At 36.1% G+C, this 16,597-nt stretch overlaps 1 protein-coding gene across 1 annotated transcript in view; it reads right to left on the bottom strand.

Moving 5' to 3' along the window:
• The window catches only part of LOC101890202 (uncharacterized), a 172,908-nt gene that overhangs the window by 98,904 nt on the left and 57,407 nt on the right, over nt 1–16,597 (bottom strand). The window contains exon 2 of the mRNA XM_059119592.1: nt 348–363. The gene's annotated coding sequence lies outside the window, so the exon portion shown is untranslated. The remainder of the gene's footprint in view (nt 1–347; nt 364–16,597) is intronic.

Genomic DNA, 16,597 nt, shown 5'->3' with positions numbered 1-16,597 from the left:
CATTAACGCTTCCTCAAAAGCCAACAAACCAAACCGGCCAATGGATAATTTACAAAAATTGAACGTCACATGTGGTCAAATCGTCGTACCGACCATCCGACCGATCCTAACACATGGACATTGTTTTACGTGTTGTTGGCTTTTCCTTGTTTTTTACAGCCATTTTATCGACAGGAGCAAAGTTTCTCCCTGTGTACGTGTGCATCCTTTCAAATGCATAACAAATTGAAATTCGATACGTTTCGAAGAAAGTAAAGACAAAAAAACAGGAAAATTTATAAAATATTAAAATGTAATTTTCAAAGCAAATGGTCAAGTGAATCACATGCTACTGAGGAAATACTTACGGAAAAGACACATGGACTGAAAATAGAAAAAAAAATTGGAAAAAATATTAGTAAGGAACTTTGAATAAAAAAAAAATTGGGAAAAATTTTTAATTTTTATAAAACTTTTCTGAAACCTAGAAGAACGTGACTTAATGTCGACATGCTTTTATGGGGAAGTTATATTGATCCTTGAAATTCCACGCCTTTGGCGTGAGAGCACCATAAAGAGAGCATCTAAATATCCCATATTTACACTAGCGATATTACAATTATTGAAATGCGCGATTTTTCAAGAGATTTGGGTAATAATTTCTTATTTCATGGGCTATATGATCATCCAAATATTTACCATATGCAGGAGAGGAAACACAAGGACACGTTATCCTTATTGGGATAAATATTTTTTTTTTCAATTTCGTTTGGGAAAACATTGCTCTCTGTAGTAAAGAGTAATATGAAGTTAAGTCAATGCGGGAAATACTCCAGACTTAAGCAATTTTTCATTTCAATAAATTTATGGTATTCGAAAGTTTGACGTATTGGGTGGAGGTCCGAGAAGCGGTGGGACAATATTTCTCATATAGTGGGTCTTCATTTCTGCATTTGAACTACATCCAGAACTTGATTAATTTCATACGAGACATATAGGGTGAGATGATAAAACCGCAACCAACTTCAGACTGCTGTCATTTCTAAGGCACTCGTCCGACAGCTGTTAAAATTATTCCAGTGACAGCTCATTATATTTTTGACAAGCGTACAAAAGCATTTTGTTGAGAATTTTCGACAAAAAAAGTTGTTCGTGATGTAATTTAAGCGTGATAGTCTGATTTCTTTGTATTTGGCTGGAAAATCATAAATGGCTATCGTTAGAGCACTCCAGCATTTAAATGTGAATAAATCGTTTGTGTCTCGTACCATCGATCGTTACCGTGATACTGGTAGCGTAGCCCGACGTCAAGGAAATGGACGAAAGAAAACAGCAACATCAGCAGAAATGGTTCGAAAAGTAAAGAAGCGACTTGATCGAAACCCGCGGCGCAGTGGCCGAAAATGTGCTGAAAATATCGCAATATTCCATTCGGCAAATATTGAAAAATGAGCTCGGGGTAAAGCCATTGAAATTCCAAAAAGTGCAAGAACTTACACCGCAACGGAAAGAAAATAGACTCAAAAGAGCTAAGGAGTTGTTTCGCTTGGTCGAAAGTGGTGAACTGCCAATGGGAAAACATTCGTTGTCCAGCAAAAAGGTCAGCTGAAAATGTGCACCTTCGGTTGGCCAAAAGAACTCAAGCGTCTGTCACGGTGATGGTGTGCGCCACCATAACAGCCGATGGTCGCTTTCCGCTCGTATTAATCGACGTGGCATCAGAATAAATGCCGAATATTATCGCGAAAATATTCTGGAGGGTGTATTAATGCCTTGGGCACGCAAAGGTTGGCATTAAAAAAATACCAAAGTGTCGATCTCCTCAAGCAAGCGCTTCACCGGGAATGGGTCAAAATACCGCAGAGCAACATTCGGGCAGCGTGTGACTGTTTCATTGGCCGTTTAAAGGCTATAATTCGTGTCAAAGGTGACCAATTCGAACAAATCTTGACTTATTCCAAAATTTGATGCTATTTCCGACATTTTTTGCTTTCATTCAATAAAAAAAGAATATAAAAATTATGGCTTTTGACTTTGTTGCAATTTTTTATCTCACCCTTTATAAAATGTTTTTTATACCCTCATAGTATGGAGGGTATATTAAGTTTGTCATTCCGTTTGTAACACATTGAAGTATATATTTTATACCACAAAAAATATTTATTTGTCTTGATCAGCATAAAATTTTATGGCGACATTCTATAGCGACATTATTTACCGGAATTGTGTCAAATTTGGTAAGTTCGTAAAGGATTCTACAGCTTATGACTGAAAATTGTCTGTGCAGGTCCATGTTTTCGTATAGCGATATTCGGTATTTTAATGATTTTAGCTACATTTTTCACCGATGTTTATACCCTACACCACATGGTGATCAGGGTATTATATCTTTGTGCATTTATTTGTAACAGGCAAAAGGAAACGATATAGACCCGTAGTTGCTTTCGATGATCTGCATAGAATCACATTCTGAGTCGATTTATGCATGTCTGTCCGTCCGTCCGTTTATTGTATTTTTGTAAACAAAGTACAGTTCGCATTTATTGCCCTATCCAGATGGAATTTTGCACAAATAATTTGTTTAGCCCAAGGACGAACCCTATTGAAATTAGAGATAATCGGTCAAAATTTAGATATAGCTCCCATATATATCTTCGTCCGATTTGCATTTTATTGTGCACCAAACGTGTAATATCAGCCCGAATTGTATGGAATTTTGCATATACACCCAAATTAGACCTGAAAATAAGTATGCCAAATTCCATCGAAATCGGTTCAGATTTAGCTATAGCTTCCATATGTATTGTTCATCCGATTTGTTATTTATGTCCTCCACAGCCATAATATGCACTCCGCAACAACAATATTTGGGGAAATATATCAAATACAGCTCAGAAATACATTTCCTAAATTTTATCGAGATCGTTTCAGATTTGGATATAACTCCCATATATAACTTCGTCCGATTTACCTTTTATTATGCACCAAACGTCTAATATTTGTCCAAATGGGATGGAATTAGGCACTTACGGGCGAATTGAGTCTACAAGCTAGTATGTCAGATTTGGTTAAGATCGGTTCAGATATAGCTATAGCTCCCATGTATACTGTTCATCCGATTTGTTATATTTGTTACACACAGCCGTAATATGCACTCCTTAATAACTATATTCAGGGAAATATATGAAATACAGCTCAGAAATATCTTTGCCAAATTTTATCAAGATCGGTTCAGATTTGGATATAGCTCCCATATATATCAAATGGACAATACAAGTCCTTTAACTTATAATTATAATCATAGGGTGTATGATTGAATTCTCCCATAAAAGCTGTTAATTGTTATGTGGAGCTCTACTAAATAAGCAAAGTGGTGTAGGGTATCATAAAGTCGGCCCCGCCCGACTTTAAGGATTTCTTTACTGGTTTTAAGTTTGGCATTTGAATATTGTAACAGACCAGATTTTTCAACCGATTTTATTGTTTTTGAGAATTGCAAAATTCGTTCCAAATGATGGAGGGTATTCGACCGGGCCGAAAATCTCATTTTTTGTTTGTTGTTGGAAGGCATATATGGATACGTCTATGACTCAGAATACAACTTGATAGGTCAGAGTTCTTTTGGACGTGGATCGTATTTTACGGATCTGTCTTTCTTGCATTGCTAGCAAGTTTGGCTTCAGACAAATTCCAAATAAATTTCTCACTCTGGACCCTGCTGGAAAAGGACATAATTTGCGAGAAACATTATTCTTCATGTTTCCCATATAAAATCTTTTATTTAAATACAACGCTTTGCTCTATATCTTCAATGAAGGTGGCCAAACTGATATGAGTAAAACCGTTTTTCAGTTTATAGAATTTACCTCTACTTTATTACATATTCCTCATTATAAACCAATTGACGATTCTCTTATGAGATTTCCAATGTTAATGCAATACTGAATTCTATTTTATACGTTCTTGTGTTACATTGTCATTTATATTTATATTTTTTCAATGAATATACAATTTCTTATGTTTCTCCTATACCAAAATATTACCATTTACTTCCCATATAAAAATTGTATATTTTATACAGTACGAGTATTTCCCTCAGTCAATCCCATTTCAATCGTAATCATCTTATACAATCTACGGGTACTCCTACTGAAGAAAATCTATTTTATAAATCTTTTTTTTTTTTTTTTTTTGATTTTTTGTTTTTCCCATTCATCTTAAATTTTTGTTGGAAAAAAAAAAACACATCTATGAATGAAACTTCGTGTGATTCAAAAAAGGGTTTCAGAGACAAAACAAACCCGATTCTATGACATGGGGATGAATGAGTCCTATTTATAGCTTTTGCTATAAATAACCGGTCTATTCTCTACATACACTAAATTTGTTCATTAGCGTTACTCTCTGTTTTGTTGTTGCTGCTATTGGTTTTGATGACAAAAAAAAACGAAACATCAATGTCAATCTTGAAAAGGATGCTGACATAAGGATGAAATCGCTTGTATGTTGTCTTCGAAAAAAAATGTCTTTTATTTTTTGTTGAACTTTCTAAATTTATTTTTACACGAATCGTGGAAGAAGTAGGAAAGACAAATGCGGATTTGTCGCCAAATAAATGTAATTGTATAAACAATTGTGTGACAATTGCTTTTGAGATATATTTAACTTCCTAGCATTTGGTACTGGGGGACATAGTTTAAAAATAGGTTGAAGGATACAAATATGCCCAGACATACATGTGACGTATTTATGGATAAGTTTTTTCAAAAAGTTATTAATATTGGATAGTATGGTTTTAAAATGCCTGGTTTTCTTTTAGCATTTATGACCTGGTGTATTCTGAAACCTATAAAAGATTTTACAAGAAACTTGATGGCGCCCGCTACTTCGTCAGCGAAAATCTTAGATTCGTTCCAATAGTTCTTGTTAGGGCTTTTAAGTACTCAAAACTCACATTTTGTTCAGTTTGACAAAATATTTTAAGCAAAACTTCTTACGTCGTATTAAATTTCTCTGACTTTCAAGGAGTATCGTAATGCTACTGAGGAGAAAAACACAACGTATAGGGCAACCCTGCAGACAGTAGCAACACGTAATGCAAGAGAGAATTATCGGGAAAAAAGGAGAGAGGAGAAACGTATTTTCAGAAAAAAGAAGAAAGAACAAGAAAAACGTGAGCGCGACCAAATCGAGATGTGCAGGAGTCAGAATGAAGTCCGGAAATTTTTCCAACGAGTAAAACACCAAACCGAAGGCTTTGGTGCAGGCACATCCTCCTGTAGAGATGAAGAAGGAAATCTAGTGACAGATACAGATAGCGTGCTGAGGATCTGGAAGGAGCATTTTGCAAAGCTTCTGGTATCAAATAATGGCGGTGAAGAAGATACCCCAGTACCAATGAGAGATGAAGCTATAGAGTGTATACCACCTAGGAAAGATGAGGTCAGAATAGAAACAATCGGCTGAAGAATGACAAAGCAGCAGGTGCCTATGGTTTGCCAGCCGAACTATTCAAGACCGGTGGTCAATAGCTGATTAGGAGCATGCATCAGCTGATTAGAACAATTTGGCTAGAGGAATGTATGCCCAACGATTGGAACCTCAGCATCCTGTGTCCCGTTCACAAAAAAGTAGACAAGACGATATGCGGCAACTATAAAGGAATCAGTCTCCTTCCCATCGCGTATAAAGTGCCGTCCAGCGTGTTGTGTGAACGACTGAAGCCAATGGTCAATGACATTATTGGACCATACCAATGCGGCTTCATACCTGGCAAATCCACCATAGACAAGATTTTCACTCTGCGCCAAATCCTGGAAAAGACCCAAGAAAAACATATCGACACATTCCACCTCTTCGTCGACTATAAAGCCGCATTTGACAGCCCTATCCGCTCAGAGGTGTTTAAAGCCATGTCTGCGTTCGGCATTCCTGCAAAATTAATAACTCTATGCAGGATAACTTTAACTGGCACAAGGTCAGCAGTTAGAGTCGGAAAGGACCTCTCGGAGCCTCTCGCCATAACAGCCGATGGTCGCTCTCCGCTCGTATTAATCGTCCGTGGCATCAGAATAAATGCCGAATATTATCGCGATAATATTCTGGAGGGTGTATTAAAGCCTTGAACACGCAAACATTTTGGCCGCAGACCTTGGACATTCCACCAGGACTGTCACCACCATTGGACTCAGCACGCGCCACCCAAGAATGGTTACAAAAAGAGGTTCCTCGCTTCATTTCCAGCGCACAATGGCCATCAAAATCTCCGGATACCAATGCGTTGGATTATTGTGTCTGCAGTATTTTGGAAAGCAAGGTTGTTACTAAAAAATACCAAAGTGTCGATCACCTCAAGCAAGCGCTTCGTCGGGAATGGGCCAAAATACCGCAGAGCAACATTCGGGCAGCTTGTGACGGTTTCATTGACCGTTTGAAGCCCATAGTTCGTGTCAAAGGTGACCAATTCAATCTAATATAAATTTAATCTAAAATTTGATGCTATTTCCGACATTTTTCGCTTTCATTTAATAAAATTTTAAAAAAAGTAGGTCCAAAAATTGGACCATAGGCTATGTTTTAAAAAATGGAAAAATATTCTTTAAAAATCAACTGTCGGTCTTTGAAAATTCTTTGAGCAATCCACGATTTTAACTCTGTTGCCCAATTAAAAAATATTCCATGCATTTCCGTGACTATCCACGATTATAAACCTTGAATAAGTTTTCTCAGCGAATTCCAAGATTAAAATAGGGGATTTTAAGAGGATTTGTAAAAATATTATCTATCAATCCACATTAGCAAAAATGTGGCCCTTGAAGTTATGTTTTAAAAATCCCCGAGTATACCTCTCTTCTGACCCATGGAAAAAAAGAACAGATTTAAGGATTTGTTTCGAGGGCAAACAAAGCTATAACTATGAACACAGCCCTGTTTGTCCTTGAAAAGATTTCCTTCGAAATCCATGAATAAAACACTGTTGGCCTTGCTTAGAAATTGAAAAATTTTCCATTGGCTAATCCCCCCTTTCATTTGCATTTGACTTCATTAAAACGAGAGGAACGTGCAATTCATACCGCACTGAAACCTTTCTCCAACGTTGGCTTGCTCGCCTCAATCTGTATATTGATTATTGTAATTTGTTTCGGAAAATATTTTTTTTCGCAATCATGTTCTCGTAGACACCAATGTTTTAAGGCTCATCCAAGTGTACAATTAATAAGGGCGGCACAACGATGAACCTAAATAGCTTGGCAGCCAAAACTCAGCCACAATACACATAGGCCACAAAGAAACAGAAACAGAAGTGGAAAACAAGTTAAAAAGCAGTAAGTTCGGCCGGGCCGAACATTTAATACCCTCCACCATTTGCAACGAATTTGGAAATTTTCAAAAAATAAAATCCTTAAAAAATTCTGTTAAAATTTTAAAAATACCGAATATAGCCGTAATCGTCAAAATACCGAATATAGGGAGGTACTGATATATGGGGCCTATACGAAGACCTGGACCCGAACAGACAATTTTCTGTCACAGACTGTAGTTCCAATAACGAACTTCAAATACGAATTTTGAAACAATTCCGGTGAATAATGTCGCTAAAATCATCAAAATACCGAATATAGGGAGGTACCGTTATATGGGGGCTATACGAAGACGTGGACCTGCACAGACAATTTTCTGTCTTAGGATGTAGTATTCATTTTGACCTTTAAATACCAAATTTAAAACAATTCCGGTGAATAATGTCGATAAAATCATCAAAATACCGAATATCGGGAGGTACCGTTATATGGGGGCTATACGAAGACATGGACTTGCACAGACAATTTTCTACCTTAGGGTGTAGTATCCATTTGGAACTTAAAATACCAACTTTTAAATTACTTCCGGGAAAAAGGTCGCTAAAATCATCAAAATACTGAATATAGGGAGGTACCGTTATATGGGGGCTATACGAAGACATGGACTTGCAGAGACAATTTTCTGTCTTAGGGTATAGTATCCATTTTGAACTTCAAATACCAAATTTGAAATTACTTCCGGTGAATAATGTCGTTAAAATAATCAAAATACCGATTTTAGGGAGGTACCGTTATATGGGGGCTATATGAAAACGTGGACCTACATGACCCATTTACGAACTTAACCTGCCTTCTGGAAAAATATACATGTGTGCAAAATTTTAGCCATCTATCTTAATTCATTCGAAAGATAGCGTGATTACAACAGACAGATAGACAGACAGACAGACAGACAGACAGACAAACAGACAGACAGACGTACATCGCTAAATCGACATAGAATTTTACGCTGATCAAGAATATATATATACTTTGTTGGGTCTGACATGAGTATTTCGAGGAGTTACAAACGGAATGACAAAGTTAATATACCCTCCATAGTATGGTGGAGGGTATAAAAACAGCCGCCACTGAATACTAAGCAATAAAAAATAGATGGAAACAAAACAAAACATAAAATATACCGCCCTTGAATTTAAATTTGCTCTCCATTAAAGTAGAATGACTGGCCTGCCTGCCTGGCTGTAACGCAGCAGGGGTGTCCAGGATAAATAGGCAGCGCGTAAAAATCATATTTTTATTCTGTACGTCATGTCGGGTTATTAAACTTGAGCGAGCAGCACTAAGCTCATTACCGATATAACACCAGCCTACCTAGAGCCCGCTCACCCATCCATCAGTTATTGTTTTAATATTCGTTTTTGGTTTTTTGAGAATTTGCGATGAGCTCAATAAAGGGGGGGAGGGGATGGGGAGTAATAATATTGAGTAATTGGATTTGAATTATGTTGCTTCGGTTCTGTTTTGCCCAGATGATTAGAGCATGATGAAATCCCATTAAAGAGAAAAGTGAATTGCATAAATACTCACAAGGAAACGGGAATTCTGCGAGGTTTTAAGGTTAAGAGATCTGATAGGAATTATTCATATACAAAGTTTAAAATCTATATTAATAAAAGAGTAAAGTAATTGACTGACTTAATGATTCATCAACGAACGGACGAAACGACTGAAGCTAGATTTTTCTCATTTTAGGTGAGGGTCTCTCTTGGTCCGATGGTGTCAGATAAGGATAAGTTGTTGAAATTTCGTACTATAATAGCATGAAAAGTACTAACAGGGACTAAATATGATACCTTTTGTATCTGACCTGTATAGCCTGAACTCTTAAATTTGGAATGAGGGTCACTGATGAAAAGGTTTTTGGAAAATCGCACTATAAGTGTACGAAAAGTATTCAATTCAATGCAATTAATTGGATCCATTTCATATCACGTGAATGGTTAAAATCTTGATATTTCGAATGGTTCCACAAGTTGAGGAGTAGGGTCGATGTACAGGGTTACCCATATTTGACGGACCCATCTGGCAACGCCATAACTTTTGACAGATGTCCCAATAATGCCGTTCTCAGCGGTTGGGCATGGCTCGGTCCACTTTACAACGGATTATTCGCATTGATTTGCATTTGTTCCCGTACAAAATTCAATTGACGCAAAGAATGTTGCCTGCGGACAAGCCTCGTCGATTGGAATGGGCCCAAAGAGTCATCGAAATGGCCGAAGATGACGAGCAATTTTTGGAACAAAATTATCATGTCCGATGAATCCCATTTCACATTGAATGGGACCGTAAATAAGCAAAATTGCCGTTTTTACGCCACTGAAAATCCTCAGGAGATTCAAGAAGTGCCTCTTCATGACAAAAAAGTCAAAGTTTGGTGCGGCGTTAGTGCGAAAACGGTCATTGGGCCGTTTTTCTTCCAAAATGAAAATGGCCATGCTGTTACCATCAATCAGGAGCGTTAACACGACATGATGACCAATTTTGTGATGCCAATTATTCAACAACAAGACGGCGCTTCACCGCACACAAGTCGCATAACAATCGATTTTCTGAAGAATTTGTTTCAGGGTCGTTTGATGTCGAAAAGTGGTGATTTGGACTGGCCACCGCGTTCGCCCGATTTGACGCCACCTGACTTCTTCTTGTGGGGATATTTGAAGTCAAAGGTCTACGTTAACAAGCCAAGGACCGTAGAAGAGCTCAAGGACAACATTCGTAAATAAATAGCCGCTCTTCCGTCCGAAATGTTGGCAAAAACGATGGAAAATGCAGCAAAAAGGGCACAATACGTCATCAACGCCTGAGGCGGCCATTTGAGAGATATCATATTCAAAAATTGATGTAAACAAATCTACTTGGAACAAATTAAATGATTAACATTGCCAACCGCCAAATTTTTATATTTTTCTTTGATTAAAAAAAAAAAAACATGGGTCCGTCGAATATGGGCAACCCTGTAATTGGTTGGAAGGGTATAAAAAGCACTATACGGTACTATATTTTTTACAATTTGAATTTTGGGCAAACGGGTGGAGTTTGAAACCTGAAATTTGAAATTAACATTACTGGTGTATTGTGGGATTGGGTTTTGGAGGTAGTTTTCGAAATTTGTACTTATGTGCAGGAATGGTACTTTTAGCACTGGTACTAGATTTGGTACAATTTCAATTTGGATAAACCGATAGATATGGAAATTAGGAAATAAGATTACAATTCCACTGTGGGTTTGGAGTGTGTAGGAAGTTCTGTACTAAATTTACATTTTCAGAGAATCGGTACTGGAATCCTAAAATTTGGAAATAAGATTTCTATTGGATTGTACAATATACAGGGTGAGATGAAAAAACTGCAACCTACTTTAGAGTCCTGTCATTTCTAAGCCACTCATTCGACAGCTCTTAAAATTATCCCATTGACAGGTCATTATATTGTTTACAAGCGTACAAAAGCATTTTGGTGATAATTTTCCAGAAAAAAAGTTATTCGTGATGAATTTCAAGCGTGATAGTGTGATTTATTCATATTTGGCTGGAAAACCACAAGTGGCTTTCGTTAGAGCACTCCAGCTTTTAAATGTAAATAAATCTTGTATATTGGTATATTAAAAAAATTATGGCGTTTGACTTTGTTGTACTTTTTTTTATCACACCCTGAAAATATAAAAGCAAGATATGGTACTTACTACGCTTATAACTCTTGGGTGGTCTGATTTCGACATACCGTTCCGGAATGATCTCTTAAAAGAAAAATTGCCGAAAAATATGCAAATAAAAAGGTTTTTTTTTAATGAAGAAAATGAAAAAATGCGCATTACCATCATTCCTGACTAGAATTGGCATCTAGTTTTCCAACCACAGGTCCTAAAACGTACTTTAGCTGGAAGATGCGAACACATTCAATATATATATATATATATATATATATATATATATATATATATATATAAGTTAACGTTAACTTCTTTATTTCTGTTTCTGTTGCGCGTGCAAGTTCGATGGCACTTAAATATGCTTGCAAAATGCTTACAATGCATTCATGTCATTCATTCGTATAAACAACAGATAAATGCTTACATTTTAAGAAACCTAACTCTAAGAAATAATAAAATCAAAAGTGCTAACGTTGCACTAAATACATTGTCCAACAAAACTTAATTTTAAGAATAAAGGAAAAATAAAGTCAGTCCCATTTTGTCACTCGAAAAAGAACGTTATGTTTAATTGGCGCCCAACAAAAAATTAAAAGCACCCAAACGGCTGCAAAGTTAATAAAGGCACCTCATGAAGCTGCAAACTGTCAACTTAAAATTAAAGCACCCAAACGGCTGCAAATTAATAAAGGCACCTCATAAGCTGCAACTGCTAACTAAAAACATCAAAACCTGTGGAAGAAGGCACCTCATAAAGCTGCGTACTGGTAACTAAAAACATCAATAACCTGTTGAAGAAGACACCCTATAAAGGCTGTAAATCAACACTAAATCCCCAAAAGCTGTGGGAAAAACTTGTGGAGTACGAGAGAGTCAACGACATCCAGCCGGCTCAAAAGATTGAAGACACCCCCTTAGTAGCGGAAGCAAAAAGGAATACGGAGAATCAACAGGAGACGGCATGCTCTACAAAGTTTTATTGTAAGTTTAGAAAGAAAAGTGATAGTGTTTAAGTGAAGAAAAAAAACTAAAAACATTGATAAAAACAAATTCCCTATTATTAATTTTGAAAAGTTAAAACAAAACAGACGGCATGCTCTATAAAGTTGTATTGTAAATTTAGAGATAAAAAGTGATAGCGTTTAAAAAAAAAAAAAAAAAAAAAAAAAAAAAAAAAAAAAACCCAAAAACTAAAAACATTGATAAAACAATTTTCCTATTATTAATTCTGAAAAGTTAAAACAAAACAAAATTGTAAAAATATAATTTGTGTTCTAAAAGGTTAACAACTAAATAGTGATCGTTTAAAATGTCCAACCCAAATAACCTTATCCGACCACCCATCCTTAACGTCAATAACTCCGACGGACAAAATAATAACGGACAGAATAATAATAACAATAATAGCGCAATAAATTCAGCAAACATGGAACAAACCATTGCCAGAATCTGTGCACAGCAATGCCAAATTGCCATAGCCCAATTTTTAAGACCTAGTTCAGACATAGCAGGCGAAGACGAAACTATCGACGTCAGATATAGAGAAAACTTGACAGATTTAGATAAAGTACCCGACGTAGTGAGAAGCTTGAGAGAATTTTCAGGAAAAGCATCGGAATTCAGCTCTTGGAAAAAGAGTGTCGAAAGGATCCTTAAGTTATACGAATCTACAAAAGGTACCCCAAAATACTTTGCCATCCTTAACACCATAAGGAATAAAATCATCGGTAATGCCGATGCGGCCTTAGAGTCTTACAATACACCCCTTAATTGGAGTAATATTTCAAAGTGTCTAACGCTTCACTACGCAGATAAGCGTGATCTTACGACACTAGAATATCAAATGACAACCTTAATACAAGGTAACAACAGTATCCAAGATTTTTATCAAGAAGTGTATTCACACCTTACGCTTATTATGAACAAATTGTCATGTCTCGATGTAGGTAAAGAAGCTCTAGATATCCTAGCCCAAACTTATAGGGATAAAGCTTTAGACATTTTCATAAGAGGACTAAAAGGACAAATGTCAATTCATCTTGGCATGAAAGAACCGACGGATCTCCCACAAGCACTACAATTATGTCTCAAAATGGAAAATCAATTCGCTAGAGCACAATTTGCTAACTCACACAATCCAACAGTTAAAAATAATAGACTAAATTTTCAGAAACCACCCCATCCAAAAACTCATTTTCAAAATACGAATCAGATGCCATTTTACCCACAATTGGCATATTTGCCACAACACTCTGGTGTTCGACAAAATAATTCTAATCCTCCTATTTATCCTCGTAATAATTATAATCAACATAATTACCCCCAAAATCAAAATTTGCAACCACCAAGACCAACAGCACCAAAACCTCAGCCCAAGCCTGAGCCGATGGAAATAGATGCTTCCATGCAATCCCGAGCTGTTAACTACATGAATAGGCCAGCACAAAATAATAGATTTTATGGAAAGAGACCATCAGAACATTCTGACCAATTTAGGAGACCTGATAAGGCACAAAGAAATTTTCATGTAGACACAGATGAATTAGGTCCCACCGCTGAAGAATACGAAACAATGTTAGAGCAGTATGAAAATCAAGAACAATTATCTGATCTCAATGATTACATAAAAAATCAATATGATGTTCTTGACAACGATGACAAAGAAGATACACAAGAATTCGTAGATATTCATTTTTTAGATTAACGAATTCGTCCTTACCTTATTTTGAATGTAGGACGAATTCAGGGCAAATTCTTAAAATCTTGATTGATACGGGTTCAAATAAAAACTATATCCAACCTGGACTTATAAAAAATCCTTTAGAAAATAAAACCCCGTTTTTTGCAAACTCAGTAGGAGGAAAAACAGCAATAACACAACACACTTTTATTAATCTTTTTGACAAAAATTGTTGCCCTCTACAATTCTTCCTTTTACCAACCCTTAAATCTTTTGACGGAATTTTAGGAAACGATAGCTTAAAAAAATTATCTGCTGTCATTTATACGTCAAAAGACTACATGCTTATAGACAATAGAATAAAAGTGAAAATAAAGCAGAAATTATCTAGATCTGTGAACACTATCGACCTTAGGACAGACCATTTAACCCCACAAGAGAAACAAAAATTAGATCTAGTGATCCAAAGGCATAAATCACTCTTTGGGGAACCAAATCAAAAACTTACTTACACTACGACAGTAGTCGCCGATATTCAGACTACCAATGTCGAACCAGTTTATTCAAAATTTTATCCCTACCCTATGCATTTGAAAGGAGAAGTAGAAAAACAGATAAAGGAACTCCTCGATCAAGGTATAATTAGACCTTCACGGTCACCATACAATTCACCCATCTGGATCGTGCCAAAAAAATCGGATGCATCAGGCACAGTGAAATACAGAATGGTGATAGACTATAGAAAATTAAATAAGGAGACAATTCGAGATAGATATCCCATCGCAGAAATAAATGAAATCCTACCACAAATAGGAAAGAATAAACTGTTTAGTGTATTAGATTTAAAAAGTGGATTTCACCAAATATTACTTAGGGAAAGTGATAGAGAAAAAACTGCCTTTTCTATTAATAATGCAAAATACGAATTCACTCGACTTCCATTTGGTTTGAAAAATGCTCCGTCCATATTCCAACGAGCCTTGGACGACATTCTTAGGGAGCACATTGGCAAAATATGTTTCATCTATATGGATGATATAATAATATTCGCAGAGGATGAAGATTCACATCTCAAGAATATTTCAACCATATTCGAGACATTAGAGAAAGCCAATATAAAGGTACAACTCGACAAATGTGAATTTTTGAAAAAAGAAGTTGAATTCCTAGGTTTCATAATATCCGATTCCGGTATAAAAACAAACCCAAAAAGGGTTGAAGCAATAGAAAAATTTCCACTTCCGTTAACACTAAAAGACTTAAGATCATTTTTAGGACTTTGTAATTTCTACAGACGCTTTATTAGAGATTATGCCAAAATTTCTAAACCTCTGACAATATATTTAAGGGGGGAGGCAGGACGTGCGTCCAAATACGTTTCCAATAAAATGGCCATAGATCTCGATCAAGAAGCAGTAGAAGCTTTTAATAAATTAAAGAGAATATTGTCATCGGAAGACGTAATATTGGCATATCCCGATTTTAATAAAGAATTTGAACTTACTACTGACGCTTCGCACTATGCAATGGGCGCAGTGCTTTCACAAGATAATAAACCAATTGTATTTTTGTCTAAAACTTTCAAAAAGGAAGAGGAACATTATGCAACAAACGAAAAGGAGATGCTTGCAATTACTTGGGCTCTCAAATCCCTCAGAAACTACCTTTACGGTTCTGCCAAACTTAAAATTTATACCGATCACCTTCCACTGACATACGCATTGAATAATAAAACAGCTAATTTCAAGCTAAGAAGATGGAAAGCCTTCCTTGAGGAATTCAATTACGAATTACTATACAAACCCGGTAGTACAAATGTAGTTGCCGATACACTATCAAGACCTCCTAAAGAACCAGAAGAGATAAATGCTCTGACTTCGACCCAACACAGTCATGAAAGCTCATCTCATAATTTAATACAATACACTGACGCTCCGATAAACGCATTTAAGAATCAAATTCTCATCTCTTCAGAAGATGATGAACCATCTTATAAATTTGAAATTGTCTTTCCAACTTATCACAGACATACTATAAATGAACGAAATATTACACCAGAATTTCTCAGAGACATTTTGAAGAAATATTTAAACCCATCGGTAACAAACTGCTTAAAGACTAATGACGAAATCTTGGGAGTATTGCAAGAAGTGTTCCGTGATAATTTCACACAATACAAAGTCAAATATTCAAGACAAATGGTAACCGACTTGAAAAATGATGAAGACCAAGAAAACAAGATTATTGCTGAACATAATAGAGCACACCGAAATAGCGTAGAAAATAAAGCACAGTTATTGACAAAGTACTACTTTCCCAGAATGCAAGCTAAAATTAAGAAAATAGTCGATCAATGTAAAGTTTGCAAAGAAAACAAATACGATAGACATCCTAATAAGATAGGCCTACAGGAAACACCTATCCCACAAAATCCTGGACAGATTGTTCACATAGACATTTACATAACCGAAAAGACATCCGTATTGACGGCTATAGACAAGTTTTCTAAATACGCTCAAGCAAAAATTCTGAAATCAAGATCAGCAGAAGACATTAAAGAACCACTTAGGGAATTAGTCATATCCTTTGGAATTCCTGAAATAATAGTTATCGACAACGAAAGATCTTTTAATTCCAAAGCAATAGTTTTCATGTTAGAAAATCAGTACAACATCAAATTGTTCAAAATTCCGCCGTACAGTAGTACTGTAAATGGGCAAATTGAGCGGTTCCACTCTACACTGTCAGAGATAATGCGATGTCTAAAAGCACAGAACTTACACAAATCCTTCTCAGAGCTTTTACATAGATCCATTTACGAATATAATAACACAATACACTCAAGCATTCAAAAGAAACCAGTTGAAGCATTTCTTGGAAAAAGGGCAAACATGAGTCAGGATGATATAGAGAAAGAAAGAT

The sequence above is a fragment of the Musca domestica genome, unplaced genomic scaffold (assembly GCF_030504385.1).
Source record: "Musca domestica strain aabys unplaced genomic scaffold, Musca_domestica.polishedcontigs.V.1.1 1, whole genome shotgun sequence".
NCBI classification, from domain to species: Eukaryota; Metazoa; Arthropoda; class Insecta; order Diptera; family Muscidae; genus Musca; species Musca domestica.
Note: the sequence above shows the minus strand (reverse complement) of the source record. Positions and strands in the feature narration are given on the sequence as shown.